The sequence below is a fragment of the Stegodyphus dumicola genome, chromosome 6, assembly GCF_044657685.1.
Source record: "Stegodyphus dumicola isolate Sdum_Otavi_A_Nest chromosome 6, ASM4465768v1".
Classification (NCBI taxonomy): Eukaryota; Metazoa; Arthropoda; class Arachnida; order Araneae; family Eresidae; genus Stegodyphus; species Stegodyphus dumicola.
In genome coordinates this window covers 55,186,656-55,205,951 of record NC_140773.1, presented here as the reverse complement: position 1 = coordinate 55,205,951, position 19,296 = coordinate 55,186,656, and the positions used below count along the sequence as shown (strand labels likewise).

The window sequence follows — 19,296 nt, the reverse complement described above, 5'->3', positions numbered from 1 at the left end:
CTTACGGGAGTCCAAATTTTCTGTATTTTATAGTTTATAACGAGTACAAAATTTTCCCAAGCATAAATAGGGAGATTGGAGGAAAAGGTAAAAAGTTAGATTTCACAACTTTTTATAAAAATGATTTCCTTATGACAAAAAAATGAATATTTGCGTCATTTAAAACAATTCTGGATTTAAAAATATATGTCTGTAACAAACGGTTGCGAAAATAAAACCTCACGGTTATATTGAACTTAATTATTACAGATTTATTAACTTTAGAATTAATGATGATCTTAATTATTTAGACTTTAAGTAGTAGCTGGACCATGTTTTTGATCACTACAAACTTGATATACAAGGAAAATACCTGCGGCCAATATACTTGAATTCCAGCAGACGAGATACGCGTAAAACAAGTCAAATACTCAAAATATTATTAATGGAATCAGATTTTTTTAAGCATGATGCATGAAATGATTATTCAGATTATCTACTTTTCATGAATAAATGTTCTTCTGATACATAAACAGCAGCACTAATCTCAGTGACTGGTTTAACGATTTCCGAAATTTTAAGAGATGACAGTTAACTGCATTATAAACGACGTTTATGAGCTTTTACGTAGAATTTTTTGGGCTTTAGAAAACGCACATGTTATTTTACGATGTTAATGTGATATTTTACGACCTTAATATATTAAAAAATTCTTAAGATTTGCATTCAAATACAACTGATAAATTATGAACTTCGAACCATTAAAATGAAATCATTGATAATGAAACCTGCTTTCCTGGTACAATTGGCAATAAAAGCTTATCAGTGAATTTTTTAGAAATTTCTTTTAGCATTGATGTTCAAGTGATTGAGACTTTAAAAAATAAATGCGGAATATTTCAAAATGGTTATAAACTAGTTTCCGATAAAATTAATGAGCTTCCCCGAGTGAATCTCTTCACTATCGATACAGTCTTTTGTAAATAGACAGTAACTAAGGAATGGAAAGAGAAAAAATATTCGTGAGGTTTCTTTAAACTTTTTTTGCCTCTTTTTTTAGCAGATAGATACCAGCTTTCAGTTCTTGATATTTTAATTAGTTTATGAAGGTTAATTAATAAATATTACGCTTCGGTGCCATACCGAAGTTACAAACATTTAGGAATGTAATTCATTATAAATGTTATTGAAAAGACTGCTAATCTAAAAAGCGCTGAACAGATACGAATCCGCATCCTACATTTTCAAGGAGAGATAAATTAATTAATTTTAACATTTTATTCTATTTCAAGAATTCTCAAGAAGAAATATACACCAGGAAAGAAAACGCACAACGACTGAACGGTCAACATATTTTTTTTCAATTCAATTTTAATTGCTAAAAATACTCCTTTTTAACATATTTTTTTTTCAGGCTTTTCGATAAAGACAGAAGAAAAACAACAAACCAAATTACGTGCTTAAATTTTAAGACTAAGCCACATGTAGATTAAAATATGTTTTATAAAAGTTTTGTTATTTGTGTTTTTAATCATTTTTAACCATAAACAACAATTAATTTCCTGGGGATTTAGGCAGTGGATTAATGAACTACTGTTTATTGTTCCCTGTTTTAATAAAGATAAATTTTAAATTAATTAGCAAGTCGAACTTCAGAATAATGTGATAAAGAATTAGAACTGATTTCATAAGCTATATCATACCACGGGCTGTTTAAATCTGTTCTAAAATTTCAGATCTAAAATAAAGAGCAACATTTCAAATATATAAGCGACCCACTAGCGGCCGAGCGGTAAAGTCGCTGAACACTGGTAGTTCGGTCCGAAATTCGAATCACGCGAACGGGCTGGCTGCATGTGCGTTTTCGTGGTTTTCCTCATGTGTAACGTGTATACGAGCCAGTTTCCCTTAGAAAGTCCTCCACGAAGGCATCCCTCCCCTTAGGCAGATAGCCCTCTAGGCTTTACCATAATCACACAGACACACACACAAAATTAAAATATATAAGCAAAATAGCTCAGGCACGAAAGTTTCGTTCGATTTGTCTAATTATGGCACAACCCGCTAGGGATGTCTGCTTAAGAAGGGGGGATTTCTCCGTGGTTTAGTTTGGTTGATTAGATTACGGCAAAGCACTCGAGGGCTATTTGCCTTAAGGGAGAGATGCCTTCGAGGAGGACTTTTTAAGGGAAATTGGCTCATATACACGTTACACATAGGGTAAACCACGAAAACACCCATGCAGCCAGCCCGTTCGCGGGATTCGAACCTCGGACCGAACTACCAGTGTTCAGCGACGTTACCGCTCGGCCGCTGGTGGGCTCTGATTCCTCCGTGGAGTACTTCTTAAGGAAATATAACTCGTATCTACTTAATAAGACGGGAGTAAATCACGAAAACGTCCACTCAGTCAGCCTGTTACTGGAATTTAGACCAGGAGTATGTGCAAGCAGATTTAGCTGTCTCATTATGAGTAGTATAATATAAATGTAAATGTTCTGCTACTTCGCAATTTGGCATCAAAAGCTATTTTCAGCTAAGGAGAAGTTATAAATGCGTTCACCTTCAGTCTTCTACTAACATTACGCCAATCTGATTTGCGCCCTGAACAGTGTAACACTTTTAGTAAATATTAAGGGGTTTAGGTATTCCCAAGTTATTTTATTTAATTGGTTAAGTAAGAGAGCTATATCGATAACGATTCGTTAAAGCTAAAGGTATAGCTAAATTAATAGTAAAATATTAAATTACGCTATTTATTGTATTACTAATCTGGAAGTTAAATTTTTTTTTATTAACCACAACCTATCAATAGGCAGGCAGATAAAGCAGTTAAAAACTGGTAGTTCTTCTGGGTTCGACATTAAGAAGAGACAGCTTAAATTGGGTATTTTGATATATAAAGAAAATTTGTTACATTTTGCCTCAGAAAATCCGCTACATTTCGTGCAACAGAGTTAGCACCTGTTTTTGATATTATAATAAATACTTACGACATTTATACTAAATTGCTTAGACTGTGTTACTTTAAAACAGGATCTTCAAGGTGATTCTCCTTCGCCCGACTTGTCTTGCATCCACAGGAATGACATTTGCAGCAGATGATTCGAGTTGCCTACCCCGCTCCATTTTCATTAAGCGTGTTTCGCTTCATGTAAAGAGCATGAATGAAGGCTGAGTTCAAATATAGTTTCAAATGAGGTGAAAAAAAAAAAAAAAAAAAAAGAAGTGCTGTGGGGTAATGATGACACGGGATACGATTGCAAATGCGGAAAGATGGCAACGGCCTTGAAGTATCTGTTTTAAAGAAATAAACTATAGATTGGCTTAATGTGAATGACAAATATTCATACGTTTTACATAAGTGCTGTTATGAAGTATGAGCTACTAGGTGGTGCTGACGCGCCAATACAGTCAGTTAGGCCTTGTAACTCAACGTGTAAAGACGTGTATCTAGAAGCGTCGATAGGGCTAAAATCCTGTAGCTCCAATGTTGAATATGTATCTATATAGTATATGTATCTATATGTTGAATATGCATCTATATATATCTATTGTGTATTATCATCGTAATAAATGTTGTGTGTGAACTTCGCTCAATCCTTGGAATAAAATACCGACCACATATAACCAGCACCCTGTAGCCACATCTCTGGATTTCTTAGAGCTATAGCATGACCGCTCAAGTGCTTTAATGATTTTCTTGAATTAAAATAATAGTTTCTGTCCTATATTGCACGCGTTCAGAGGTCATTATTATTATTATTACAGAATTGCATTATATTATTATTACGGCATATATTTTATTATTTTATTATTATTACCATCATATGTATGCTACTCATCAAAGATTCAAGATACGTACAAATCAGATATAAAGACTGAGGACCGTCTATTTTACATAAATTATTTACAAAAATTACATTACGACGAAAACATGTATGCAACCTGATTGTTCCTTAGGGATTTGAGCCTGCAGGATAAAATTATTAGCGTTAAGTGGCCTATTTATTCAGCAGCTGTCGGGCAACAGTCGAAATGATTCTGAATATTATATTATACATTAGGATGACTTTGACAACCCCTATGAATGAAATATTTCCTATACGAAACATTTCAACATTGAATAGTTGATGTTCTCACGGACTCGGGAATTATAACCAAAGAAAGTATAGGAAACAAGTAAATTTATAATTTTTTTAACAGTATTTTAACTAAAATGCTGCACAGTTATATAAATGTCTGTATGAAACAATATATTGTTCATTGAGATAACAGTAACACACATATAACAAATCACGTTGAATGATAATTTTGGTTATAGTTATCACTGGGATGATAAAAGCGGATTTATGCGCATTTCTGTTACGACTTCTGAGAGCAAATGCATTATTATCTTGTAAGCTTTGTTATTTAAATTAACCAGTGAATTTATAATATCAACCTTTATTATAACATTTGCTTTCCGTTTTTTCACCAGAATGTAAATGAGGATAGACAGTATCTAAGCTGATGATTTTGGATTGTAAGACAGCGTGTTTCTGAATCCCTCGGGCATGTTACGTAGTTCCTGCTAAGTTCGATAAGTTCCTTGATAAGTTCGTAATTATTAGGCTTTGCGTAATTGCTACCGACGTTTAAATTTGATATGCCGGTTAGAGTTCTGAGACAGCTTATATTTAAATTTAATTCTGTAGTATTTGACTATTAGTCTACGTTTTAAACTTGAAATTGACTCCTATTTTAGTTACAATGCCACGAGTGGTGGTTGATTCCGTTAACACAAGAAGTACGTGCAAAGTTCTGTTTTAATAAAAAGGCTCTTTAAAACCTTTTCAAGTCTCTGTAGTTACTTCAGACACAGCGATAATTCGCTTTATATCTGTTAGGAGTTTGAAACTAGTTTATGTTTCCAAAGCAGGCCAAACTCTATAATCAAATTTAATATTTCAATTTCCTTCAAAGACTTTCCAAAGAAAATATTACCTGCTGAAAGTCTAATACAACAAAGTTCAATTTGAATTCCAACTAATTAGTGGGCTCAGTTAACGAAAATGGAGCTTGTTATGGAGGTCATCTTCTTCTAATGAAATAGATCGAAAGATTAATTGGGGATGTAAAATATACAAAATATTTCACGAAGAAAAACTTAATAATTTACTACCTTTTTCGTTCAAATGTATTAAGACATAAAATGCATTTTGCTTTTTCTGTATGTTTAGTTTATATGGATTTAATTTATTATATATTGGTAAAATATAAGCTCATGGAATTTTTCCCGTTAAAAATATGGGATAAATAGAACCTAAAGCATTCTTACTGATGCAGTTATGCATCATAATTAATTAGCATACAGAGATAAGATCAAAATGATACAATTAAATTATTTATTAGTTTGAAAAATCAAGTATATGCGCACACTTACAATAATCAATAGATCTTCATATTCAGGTTATGTCACGAGCTTCAAACGCAACGGTTACACATTAACAGAGATTAACTGTACAAGTTAGTGTTAGTTTATAAATCGTACATTCGCTAAATGATATTAAATATCAATGAGAGTACAAGGCAATGTTTTATAGGCTGATTTTTGAAAAAGATTTAGTTTTTATGAAAATCGAAATTCAAAATTTTGCTTTCGCTTCTGATTTCCTATTTTTAAACAACTATAATTAATCAAAAATTAAATTTTACTATCTTAAATATTACAGAAGATTTTTTTATATACTTTTGGGATATTCAAAATAGTAATACTTGCCTGCTAATGCCTGCTAAAGCAGGCATGCCTGAAGAATAGAGTTGCTTACAGAGATGCTGCAAAGATTAGCTACATCGAAGAATTCAAAAATCCGATGTGGACACCACATGAAGCCCACCAGCGGCCGAGCGGTAAAGACGCTGAACACTGGTAGTTCGGTCCGAGGTTCGAATCCCGCGAACGGCCTGGCTGCATGGGCGTTTTCGTGGTTTTCCCCATGTGTAACGTGTATACGAGCCAGTTTCCCTTAGAAAGTCCTCCACGAAAGGCATCCCTCCCCTCAGGCAGATAGCCCTAGCGTGCTTTGCCATAATTAAATACACACCAACTGGACACCACATGACTTCCTTGTACGGCTTATTAAATTATGCATATTTTTTGCTACGTTTCATTTAAACTTATTTCCCCAAATTTCATTAAAGATATTGTAACTAAGCAGCAGTCTCCGTGTCTTCAGAGAGCATTACATCGGCGTTGTTGCAGAATGCAAAATTAAGCAATGAAGAGAGAAATGCTGCCGAATGTGTCATTTAAGAACTTCCAAGATGTTTTCTCCCGCTCGTCTTCTGACATGGGTCGATCCAGTTTGACAATACATATAATCGATACCAGGATTCATCCATCAATTAAGTAACGTAAAAAAATGTCTATCGATTGCTAAACAGGAAGAGGTAGGATAACTTCTAAGAGACATGGAAAAAAGCAATGAAATCGAGCCTACAGCAAGTCCATCGGCATCTCCCATAATCCTGGTCAGAAAGAAAGACGGTTCAAATAGATTTTGCGTTACCTATTGCCGGCTAAATGAGGTTTACGAAGAAAGACAGCTATCCTCTTCCTAGAATTGACGACTTTGGTCAATCTTTTTAAAAACAAGTGGTTTTCGACACTTGAATAAAAAAGTGCATACTGGCAGTGAATACAAATTAAAAAGTTTATACAGGTAGAGATACATCCTAATGATCAAGAAAAGACTGCATTTACTACTAGATAAGGACTTTTTGCAGTTCAAGGGGATGCCGTTTGGACTATCTAATGCGCCGGCAAGAACACTTCATGAAAGTGTTTTGAAACGTCTTTCCTGCGAAGCCTGTCTCATATACCTGGAGGACATTATTCTCGTCGGAAAGAGTTTTAAGAACATCTAGAAAATCTTAGAAAGGTGCTTCACGAACTTAAGGGAGCCAATCTAAAGTTGAGTCCCGCTAAATGCAAATTATTTAGACAGGAAGTGACGTACCTGGGACATGTCATCGCTGCTGAAGGTGTGTGCACGGATCCTGAAAAGAAGTCAGCCGTTAAAGCATGGAAACGTCCCAAAAATGTCCATCAAATGAGAAGCTTCCTAGGGCTTTGCACATGCTATAGGAAATTCGTGAAGTACTTTTCTTCCATCGCAAACCCCTTTACAACCTGACGGAGAGCAAGCAAAGATTCTTGACAAAAGAATGTGAGGATGCATTTAACAACCTGAAAGAAGCTTTAACATCTGGCTCCAATCCTGAGATATCCTCAGCTTGACAGATCATTTATTCTCAACACGGATGTATGCAAGGAAAGTATCGGTGCTGTTTTGTCCCAAGAAATAAACTTCCAAGAACGTGTCATAGCTTACAGGAGACAGTGTCTGACTAAATCAGAGAGGAATTACTGTGCCACGAGGAAAGAGTTGCTTTCCATAGTTAAAATTGTAAATGATTTCCATCATAATCTCTAGGGCAGAAAATTCCTGCTTCGCACGGATCATGCATCATTGACGTGGCTTTTAAACTTCAAGAATCCTGAGGCTCAAATAGCCATGTAGATACAGACTCCAGGAATATGACATCCCTATCCATCATCGGAGGGGATCGCCACACGGAAACGCCGACGCCCTGTCTAGAAGACCTTGACCAGAAAGCCGTTGATGTTATTCCAGGGTCGAAGAGAAATTCGATCTGCTTAATCCGGTTGCACGACAAATTACAACATCAACATCGGCTAATCGAGACCCATGGAGTGACAAAGAAGTCAAGAAAGACCTGCTGGGAGACTTTCCAATGGCAGCTGATCCATCCAAGATCCCGTATCCCGGACGTCGTTCAAGATGTATACAGTAGCCCTACAAGACGCCACTTCGGAATAATGAAGACCTTGAAGAGAGTTCGAGAGCGCTTCTACTGGACGGGCAAAAGTGGTGCCAATCTAGAGATGCCCGTGCGACTCGGAAAGGTCCGAAGAAACGCAGCCGAGGCAAGCTACAACGTTACAATGTAGGAACACCTTTCGAAAATACCGCATTTGACATCCTGGGACCTCTGCCACGAAGTGCTGATGGCAACAAATACATCCTTGTTGTCAATGATTACTTCACTAAGCTGCCTGAGGCGCATCCTATTCCTGATCACGCTGTCACGAGCAAATGCTCTATTAAAAATATATTGTCATCTAAAATTCCAAAATATTAATTAGAAGAATTGATTCCTTTAAAATTTTCACTTTATTACATCGATAAGCATTGCAGTATAAGTGTCTGGAGGACAAATGAAAGATCTTCTGTTATATGGATTAAAAGTATCTTCTTATTTTAGCAGTAGAGGCTTCTCTTAGGAAAGTGGAAAAAAATAACTCATGAAATAACCAAAACCTAGTAATGAATACTTGGTACAAAAGTAATTTCTTCATAATTCTGAATTTTCCAGCTAGTATAGCTAACTGAATGGCAATTTTTCAATAAATTATGCATTCTATAACAAAACAATCGACTCACCAAGAAGGAGTTGTCCGATAGAGACAAAAATTGGTGGATAGGAAGATTATGTACAGAATAGAAAATGATTAAAATTTCAGAACAATTGAATGGGTTATTTCAGAGTTACATAGTTACAAAATAACGAGCTCAGCAAGGTGTTGACCCACCTCTATACTGGATGCAAGCTTCCACACGGTGTGGCATAGACTGATAAAGCTCTCGGATGGTCTCCAACGGTATTTCTTGCAAAAAGTTGTTGCAATTGTAGGGCTAGGTCAGCAACATTCCCTGGTAGATGCAGTCACCTTCCCATCATATCCCAGACATTCTCAATGGGAGAGAGATCTGGCTGGCCAAGGAAGTGTTCGACAAGCTGTAAGACAGTTCATAGCAACACGTGCCGTATGTGGTCTTGCATTATCTTGCTCAGGGTACTGCAAAGGAATGGTGCAAAACAGGTCTCAGAGTGTCGTCGACGTATCGCTGTGCTGTAAGTGTGCCTCTAATGACGACTAAAGGGGTCTGACTATCAAGGGAAAGAGCACCCCAGACCATAACTCCTGGTTGAGTGCCTGTGTAGCGTCCAATTGTGAAAGCAGGATCGGCACTCTGCTCTGGGCATCTCCGGCCATGTCTTCGATTACCGTCACGACACAGTTGGAAGCGGGATTTGTCGGTAAAAACTATACATCCCCAATCAGCATCATTCCAACCTGATCGAGCCAAGCACCACTGTAATCTTGCTCGACAGTGTGCAGGCATGAGTGGCAGGTGGCGTAACGGTAGGTACGAGCGTAGATTTCGCTCTATCGGCCGTTTGTGAATGGTCATGGTGGACACTCACACTTGTGTGCAGGTCGCAAGTCAAATGTTTGATAGCGATGAATCAGGCGCTGTGACAGCTAATTTGACAATCAGACAGTCCTCTTGATCTGTTGTGGCCCTAGGTTGATCGCTACCATCATGACCCTGAAATCTGCCATTGGTCACTCATTCTTGCCAGCATCTACCAATCGCTGCATCGCTTCGACTCATATGAAGAGCGATTCTCCGATTTTCTCAAGCTATCTCTTTCAATCCAATGATACGACCTCTTTCAAACTCTGACAGTTGCTCCTAATGAGCTCGAATTCTGCTTCAAGGTAATTTTTCAGTCGTTGAAAGGTACTCTAAATCGCAATGCAACATAGTTTTAACAACAGTTCAAGAACAGCTCCTTATATACATCTGCTGCATGCACAGTTTCGATGCGCTGGATATCGCACTATTCATTCACTGGACACAAAATTTTAAACACTTGCATATTTGGTCAAAAAATTTATGCATACGAAATTTCAAAGCAATCGCATGATTGTTTCTTGGTGCGTCGATTTTTTTTTTTTTTTTTTTTTTTTGTTATAGAGTGTATTTTAAGTTTTCTTCTATGGTCTTTTCAGAGTGAATAATTATTAAAATATACATTACCTAACCAAATTATAACATTCTTATTTTATGTTGTCACATTGCTGCATAAAAATCGAGGACACTAAATCGTCAAACACTGAAGTTCGATTCAGGTTCTACTGTCGGAGAAATCTTAACTGCGTTAATATTTTCAAGGTTTTCCCTTGTGAACTGTGACTACAAAACAGATTTCCATAGAAAGATTTTACAAATTCTGCTCTCTTTTTTGGCAGGCGGCTTTCGAGACCATACATGCATGTAAGAAAAGAGTAGATTAATTATTATCTAAAGTATTCACACAGCTGTATCCGAAGCCCTTACAGACCTCTTGCAATAATTTACGTAACGGTCTTTTGTTGCCTTTTGTTTGAAAAAAATTCTTCTGTTGCCTTTTGTTTGAAAAAAAAAGTGTTTCCTTAAGGACTAACAAAAACTCGATACTTATATTTGGTTTATTATTCCTTCTCGAATTTCTTTCAACTTTTAAAACACCCTAAAATTTTCACTTTATTACATCGATAAGCATAGCAGTATAAACCATTCAACTGAAACTATAGGCTTCTTCTTAAGGAGTTCTAAAACTAAAATAGCCAATAAAGACTGAAATATCGATTTTATATATATTTGTGCTCTAATGTTTTATGCTAGCTTTGATAATATTATGTGCAATGAAATCATTAAAAAATTCTTTGTGAAACTTATATTGATTAATATAAAATAACAGCACAAAATTTAAATAGTGTTATAGAAAACGCTGCTTAGTTAAATTACATTCATAAAAGTAATTTATTTATTGAAAATATTATTAAGTAAATCATATTTTGTGAACGAGATGTTATGTAACTACATTATCAGAGAAGGGATAGTTTTATTTAATTATTTGCTTATTTGAAACGTTCGCCTTAATAAACACTTTCAATTAATGAAAAGTCTTAGTAAATCAAATCATTGTCTGAAATATTATTCTTCAACGAATACGGTTATCTAGGTGAAAATGGTAACGAGAATAAGCAGAGGTTAGTCGATTTAAGTTACGTATTCCACCACCTTCGATTTTACACGGACCGGCCGCATACCTTAGTATTAGGTGGGAGGCAGGAAACTCTTCAAAAAGCCCTCAAAAGGGAGTCCTCGGTGCTTACACATAAACCGCGCGCAATGGGATTCCACTCCACTGCGGCGGAATTTTAAAACTTTGAACTCAGTTCCCCCCCCCGGCCTTTGCTAAACAGGCAACCCAGGATCACCACTTCCGGACGTACGGAGACCACGAAGGACTGGAAAGCCTATAGATGAACCTGTTTTCAGGCCGCCGCCGTACACACTTGGATGGCCTAAGCCACGATAGTCCAGGGCATCATAAGGGTACACTTTCTGGGTGTAGGAACCGGGTCCATGTGTTTTATACTCCCGGTGCCAAAGCTGCTTAAGTCAGATTCTAGCTAACATGTTAAAATTTTCTAAACGAAATGGCTTTGCAATCAAATTGCATATCTGGAAATCTATAAATACCGCATGCAAACAACCTTTTTATTGAGAACTGAGCACAGAATGAATTACCAATACCCATTGGGTTTATTCACTCGATTATTGAATTCGTTAAGGAAATTAAGCTATTAGAAATATTTCATTAAATCAGAAAATGTTTGTTTGGCATTTTGATGCAAATATTTACTTTAAATTTACAGAAGAATAAAAGAAATTATATCGTTAAATGCGTCATAGACTTCCGAGAAATTCTTGTTTTACGAAATATGTTTGTTTAGCAACTCACATTTCTGTGTAATTAAAGAAAGAAAAGCCAATATTCTTTCGTGCTGGCGAGAATAGAAAGTCAAACATTTCCTATTACATGACGCAAAGCTCACTTTACGTGCAAAAAACAACTCCTGTGCGCCACAATTATTCAACAGTTTCCTTTTAATGTTGCTAGAAATTGCCATTTTTATACGCCGCTCGATATCGAAATTACTGCACCCTAGCAATTTAATGAGGCAAGTTTGTGTGCACAGTTCTGAAAAGTCAGTTTACGAGCCCTGTAGGTCAAATATAATCAGCAGCAGTAGAGAATGATTTAATGGTATTGGAATATGTATACTTTTTTTAATTCTTAGCTAATCGCATTACCTGTTATCGTATAATCACGTGAGGTGCGACAAAAATGTCGCGCAGTTTTCTTTATTAAGTTACAAAAAGAAGTATATTTTATAAAACGTTTCTCTTGATTGAAAATTTTCTATTTAATAAACTATTTTAAGTTATATTCTGAAATAAAACCATTATATCTTCCGCAATTTTTCCAAAAGGATAAATTACCCAACTAATATTTTTCATTCTATAAATTTCTTTTACTTCAAGTGTTCGCAAATAGATTTTTCTGTAAGTAAACGATTTTTATTAACAGAAACTAACGTTATCTCTTATTTCAATCAATGCCATTCTTTGTAAAAAACTCTCTGCTTACTTTCATACAAATGGATTTCAAAATTTTCGTAAAATGTTTTCCACTTTTTATAATTATAGCACATATGTAAAGTTAATTTTGATCCTTTTAATTAGTATTTTAATTTTGGATTCATCACTGACTTGCGACGGGTCTGCAGGAATCTTAGTGATCTCGGCAGTTATTTCATCTAAGAAATGACGAGAAAATTGTGAGTCTTTCCCATAACTGTTAATGTTTTATATGACTACTACATGAAATATGTTGATATTTCAAATAGCACTCAATAACTTTGAAGTGGTATGGGAAACTTCACAAGTAATTATATTGGATCCGTTTGTGCTTCCAAACGTACGGATTTACAGCTGTATAAATATTCTAAAATAAAATTGAGCTCGTAAAAGTAAAATTTACACATATTACTTAAGTTAGGGGGATTATACATGCTTCAAAACAAAATATATCTGAATAGAAAAAATAACTAGGAGTATGAAAACACATAGATCGAAAGATTCTCCGAGGTTAACATAAAATAAATTAGCATGTAAATGAGATAATCTTAAATGTCTAATATATTTTTAAGAAGATTGAGTACGATTATGAATTATCAGTTTTGCAACTGAAGATTTTGGGAGGGGGGAAAGCACTTTAATTAATGTTGACACGTCCTTCTAAATAATATCTGCATAAAATGTTTTGGAAACACATTAACACATTTCTGTGAGGTGCGTCACTGGATCAGTAGCATCACGGGACTGTACCTGCATCACAAAATGGTAAAGTCCTGGCGTCCCGTATGCTTGTTCCTGTCCTCTTCTGACTTGATAGTATCAGATGAGGTAGAGAAAGTAAGTATTGTACTTTGACGACAATACGCGTTACTAACATAAATAAGGAAAAGTCGTAAAGACCTCGAAGTGTACAGACTATAGGGTAGGGACGTGGGCGGTTAAGTGGAAAAGTAAATAATCTAGACGTGATTTAAGTGTTACTTGAATGTTTCAGTTTAGGAAATTCCATCCTATCTTGTTATCTCTTGAGAAAGAGAAAATGAAAGCATCCTCCCCCCGAAAAAAAAAAAGAGTACAGAATTAGAGACTAAAATATGCAGTAAATACCAAAATCAAGAATTCAAAATAAGCTTTCAGAAAAAATAGAATTATACAAACGATTACAAGTAAAGGTCCATTAAAACAGAAAAGTTAATAAGCTCCATGTCTCATGCTAGATATTCGAAATATTATAAGCACATGAAAGCCCTCCCCCCAATTATGGCAGATTTGTTTCAATTGGTACTTAAGTCTGAAAGATGAAAATTTACAGATAGAATCCATGTTTTCCTAATGTTTTTCCTAATGTTTCCAAGTTGAAAAACTGTCTTAGTGGATTTGAGAAAAACTACGAGTTGAATCCAGTTATTCTTTCACATTTTTATTTAGAGCTATTTTATTCCGAATATATGAATGCTAAATCAAATGTTTTGAATAAAATTTGTATCGGCATTCATTTGTCATAAAATCCTTCCTCGTGACTGATCCATTTTCTTTAGATTTGGATCAGGCACTCAGTCTTGCATTGACACTCATTTGCTTTAGATTTGGATCAGGCACTCAGTCTTGCATTGACACTCATTTGCTTTAGATTTGGATCAGGCACTCAGTCTTGCATTGACACTCATTTGCTTTAGATTTGGATCAGGCACTCAGTCTTGCATTGACACTCATTTGCTTTAGATTTGGATCAGACAATCAGTCTTGCATTGGCACTCATTTGCTTTAGATTTGGATCAGGCACTCAGTCTTGACACTCATTTTCTTAGCATAACTTTTATGAGTTTTATGAACTGATGCAATTTCCCCCTTATTCTTGTTTATTTATAAATGTATTCCTTGAAACTTTATCTATTTATGAGTCCAAAAATTATAAACATTCAAAAAAAGTTTGAAAGGAAAGCAAGGAGAAAGTCAATACAATTGAAAATTGATTTCATTATGATAGCTGAAAATCGTCCTGTCAATTCATATTCTGAAATAGCCCACATTATACATTTTGGAAAAAAAGGAGCTAGTGCAAGAAATAAATCACATCTGACTGTAGAAATTAAAATCTGTTATTGGTTTGAATAAATGGAAGATAATTTCTGGTAATAGTACTAAGAAATAATAATTTGTGAAGAAGATTGGATTTGTATTGGACAAACCTGCACAGTGAAACATCCCTAGAATCAATATTCTGAGAGATAAGGTTAAGGCAAGAGGTTCTGAGAGGTTAAGAGTGAAACGATATGCATGTGTCATGAGAAAATTACCAGTGCTTTGCTCCTCACTTAGTGGATTCATGAACTATTTCTCCCCAAAATGAAAAAGTATATAGAGAAAGCGTTACCCTTCAACAGAATGAAAAAAACTTTTCAATTGCTTTTTCTCAATACTTGGAAGACGATTTCATGCAATATAATTTACGCAGCAAACCTTTTGTTCTGACAATCTTGTTCTATTTCAGTTTGTAGATCAGCAAAAGATGATTTCAATAAAATTTTTCTGGAAGAATCATTTCAATATCGGTCATAATTTGAAGATAATAGAAGAAACCTTGGGATTGGAGAATCGCTCAGAACGTTGAGTCCCGTCTGAAAGAGAGTTGACATCAGACTGTGCTAGATATAATCTTCGAAGTTTTTGAAAAAGAGCTTGAATGGGAGTTTGCACTAGGGGGGAGTTATATTGTACTTTTATAAGTCCATGATATAAGGCTAGAAGATGGGAGGACTTAAAAAAATTAGTAGAAATCATCAGAGTTGAATACAGAAAAACTCTAAGAACTGCACATAAGCAGTAATAACAAGCTGAGAAACGCAGAAGGAAAAATGAATACATAGAATACTTTTATTGCAAGTAGAATTTTCATATTAATTTGCAAAAGTACAAACCTTGGTTACAACCTGTTGTCTTAATGCTTTCATCTAGAACACTGACATCTTATTACGTAATAGTCAGCAAGACCATTAGCATTTTCATTAATGATATTGTTGATTTTTCCAGGAATATTTCGCTAAGTTGCCGAAAACTAAAAAGCATTGGACAGGTTTTTAAACACAGAGTTTTAAGTTTAAACAACCTGACGATCTCAAGCAGCCCGTAATGCAAAGAAACGGAAGAACATTAGAAGGATAATCTATTCTCATCGAAAGAGTTTCCTCTTCCAAGTAATGACATCCCTCCTCGTTTCTACCTTCTCTTACTCTAAGAGCTCTTCTCGGATCACGTAAAGCGGCTTTAAACTTCGATTTAAAACGACTTTACATGTATATTTATTGCTTTCACTGTTTATATACATGATTTTATACATTAAATTATTACAATTTTCAAATAAATTATAGTTGAGTTCCTCGAAGGAATTAATCCAAGTAAAGGGATAGAATTAATTCATTTTATATCTTTGAGAAATATTTTATTCATTACCCTCAAAATCAAATTTCGAATAAGATTTTGGAATGCATTATATACCAATGGCAAGTCCAGTTTCATAAAAAAATAGTAGAATCTCTACTACCCTCAGAGACTTTCTAATAGTAAAATATTCTAGAAATTTTCTACTATTTATGTTTCGTGGAATGTGAGATGTGAAAGGAAAACGCAATATGTACAATGAACACGAAAAAAGAAAAGTCGTTTTAATGGTAGATATTTATAAGAAATAATGTTTAGGATTTGATTTACAGACGTTTTCAAATGAACAACCATCGGATGAAATACATGCACCACAACGATTTAAGTGATATGGAAGCTACTCTGTATGTCACATACTTTTGCAGCAAAACCATCATTTCTAGGACAAGATTTTCCGGAGAATCCATTTGCGTGTCGTAAACGTGCTTCATCGTCGTTATGATGCATGTATTATAGTAGCTGGTCGATCAATTGATTAATTCTTGTAAATATCAAACACCATTTCTCATAAATATCCATGATTAAAACAACTTTTCTTTTTCCACGTTCTTCGGACACTGCGTTGCCGCGTTCGTATTTCCCATTCCACTGCACACTGCACGTTTTGTTCTTAAAGAGTATGTAACAAAATGTTTCATTCTTTAACATTTTACAATGTTCCTAAGGCCTCAAGAAAGAAACTTCCTTGGCAAAATTGCTAACGGAAAATTCCTTGCAATCTAAAGCATCTTATTTTTCTTAAGGATACCAAGTGTACTCGTGAGGAAGAACGCATTCGTGCTGATGCGCAACACTGCATTAAAAATATCAATAACTGAATTCTTTAAGAGGTAGCAAATAATCAGAATGCTTAGCATTGCACCTCAGCTTACTTTTCAAGGTCGAAGATGTAAATAAAAATTCATATCTTACAGCATGTTGCATTTAAGCAATCTATACTGTTAAATACTGTATAATCTATACTGTGCGCGTCTCTCTGTTTGTTTGTATATGACATCATCTTCTCTGAAACGGCGGCGAGTTGAGTTCCGAGAGAAGTACTCCCGGATTCCAAAAATTCGTAGGAAGCGATTTCGACCATTCTTGTCTTCATGGGACTTTAACCAGCCCAGATATTAATTAAAAACTCTGATGATACTAATTTTCGCCCCCATTTTTCCGAGTGACAACAAACGCGCGCGCTGCAGATAAAATGCTTTTAATTCGAAAAATGTTGCTACTGGTCGTTTTCAAATTGTAGAGTTTGTTAATTAAATATTTGTAAGGTTTACAAAATACAAAGTAGCATTGTTAAATATTAAACATGTTATTATCATGTGGTTTAGTGCTTGCTAGGCGTTCAAACCGACCCTCTTTCCAATAGTATGATATTATTATCATATATGGTCATATTCTAACTTTGATGAAGGCATGCGATTGCTTAAGACATCATTGTATGTCGGAAAGGTTTCGTTAATGTCAGCACCTTTTATAAATAGCTGCTGGTAACAGCATTTTTGCTTCAGGTTAAGAGAATTGACACGATATGTTATTGCCATGTTAACGTTTTTATTAATATTGAAAAAAGTTGTTATATTACATTAATTTTAAATCATGACGTCATATACATACCTGAAGTATCAAACGGTTTTGCTTCCTGGTTTGGCAACAAAAGAATTATTTATGAATTTGTTGTTGCTTAGAAATAATGAGCTAATTTAATTTATATTAACATTTTTTATGCATTTCTTTTAACATGTACACAGAACTTGTACACTTTGTTTTGGCCGCAGCTCGCTCATCTGGCAGGGTTGCAGCCTAGTATGCTGTAAAAATATGAGAATTCTATAATTGCAATTGAACAAATGTTAAACTTTTACACGTAGCGTAAATACTGTGTATATCTTTTCGTTTTAGCATCTCAGTATTTTTATAATTATAGTATATAAGGTTTTAGGTACAGTTAGTATAAGACTAGTTGTGCACCGCTGACACTCATCATCTCTAAGTGAAAGAGATTGGAGACTTACGTCCTAATTTAACTTTTTAACAACGCCCGCGAAATCTAGGGCACGACTGAAGAAAAAAAATTCCTTTTTGAGAAGAGGAGTCCCATTGGGCACAAAATTACGATGGAGTTCTTTCAATTAAACGTGACAAAATTGTGAAACTTGATTCCTTGTTTTATGCTTAAAACAGTGGTCGCAGTACATATTTTTCATAATGTATTTCATGTTTTTAAATCTTCTGTGGTTAGTTTGCTCCTAGCGTATGCAATTTTTAGGAGAGAACACCTCTGCCGCAAAGCATCACATATTGATCAGGAAAGGAAATCCGAAGATCATGTGTTCTATCCATAGCTTTTCAGGATTCCGAAAATGATAGGACAACCGAATTTACTAATTACTAGTAAATTGCGAGTCTTCTAACCGAATTTGATAACTTCCGGGAGACAATTTTCAGTACCAATTTGAGTAAGTGAATTGTAGCAATGAAGATGTAATCGTTTGTCTATTTTACATTACAATGATTTTATGCTCAAGGACTTCTAGTATTATATCGCCTAATATGTTCATAGCATCTAATAAGAAGCTATGTGAAGCAGACATTTAAAATGTCTATATTAAAAATTTAGTCACCTGATTAACTAGTTAGAAACATTTTACCATAATACGAGCAGTAAATCTAAGAATACAGTGCGTTGTTAGAAGATTTGAGTTATCATATTTACAGTGCGAATGTTAAGGGTTTAGAAAAATATTTACAAAAAAAAAAAAAAATATTAAATCGAATAATAAATAGAACCCTATTCTACAGAACATATAAACTGTCTTACCATTTAATAGATCCTACTGTATTCAGTAAATTGCTTAATAAATCTACTGTGGTCGGTTGTTCTGAAATTTATATTTGGTTTAAATTTTTGTATAATAATGCTTCTAATATTATGCATCTCTGGATTCCTTATCAAGCATTTTAGAAATTAATGGATGGCTCGTAGAAGTCAACTTTCGAATTGCTTTAAAATTTTTCAGACAGTTTTCCTCAAATGCTGACGAAATAGTTGGCTTTATAGTGGCATTTGTCTTCAGGGGGTTTTCCGAGGGTACCAAATTTGGTAATAAAGAGTAAGAATCGAGATTGCATTCTTTAATTTAATTAAGTCATGGCTAGAATTTTTTTTGCATTTCATATTGCATTCCATAACATCAGATTTAATTGAATTAATCAAGAAAGTAATTTTGTTTCGAACTTCTTTTCATAAGTTGATGTTGCGACAAAGCGAAACTTGAAATGTTTATAATTATGCGACATGATAGCTTCAATGCAACTGTCGGATAAATTTCAGGTGTAAAACTTTGTAGAAGTATTATGAGCAAGTAAAAAGCATTTTATATGATGGTAAGTTTATAATCCTGATATTGAGAAAACATACAAAAATACTGAAACTATTGGTAACTAAAGTTCTAACTAATAGCATAAACTATTTCGGTTTCGTTACCATGAAACC

The 19,296-nt window shown here is 34.7% G+C and overlaps 1 protein-coding gene across 2 annotated transcripts in view; it reads right to left on the bottom strand.

Annotated features, from left to right (window-relative positions):
- Positions 1-19,296, bottom strand: part of LOC118196733 (BTB/POZ domain-containing protein KCTD16-like) — an 89,164-nt gene that overhangs the window by 28,696 nt on the left and 41,172 nt on the right. The gene's annotated exons all lie outside the window — the stretch shown is intronic.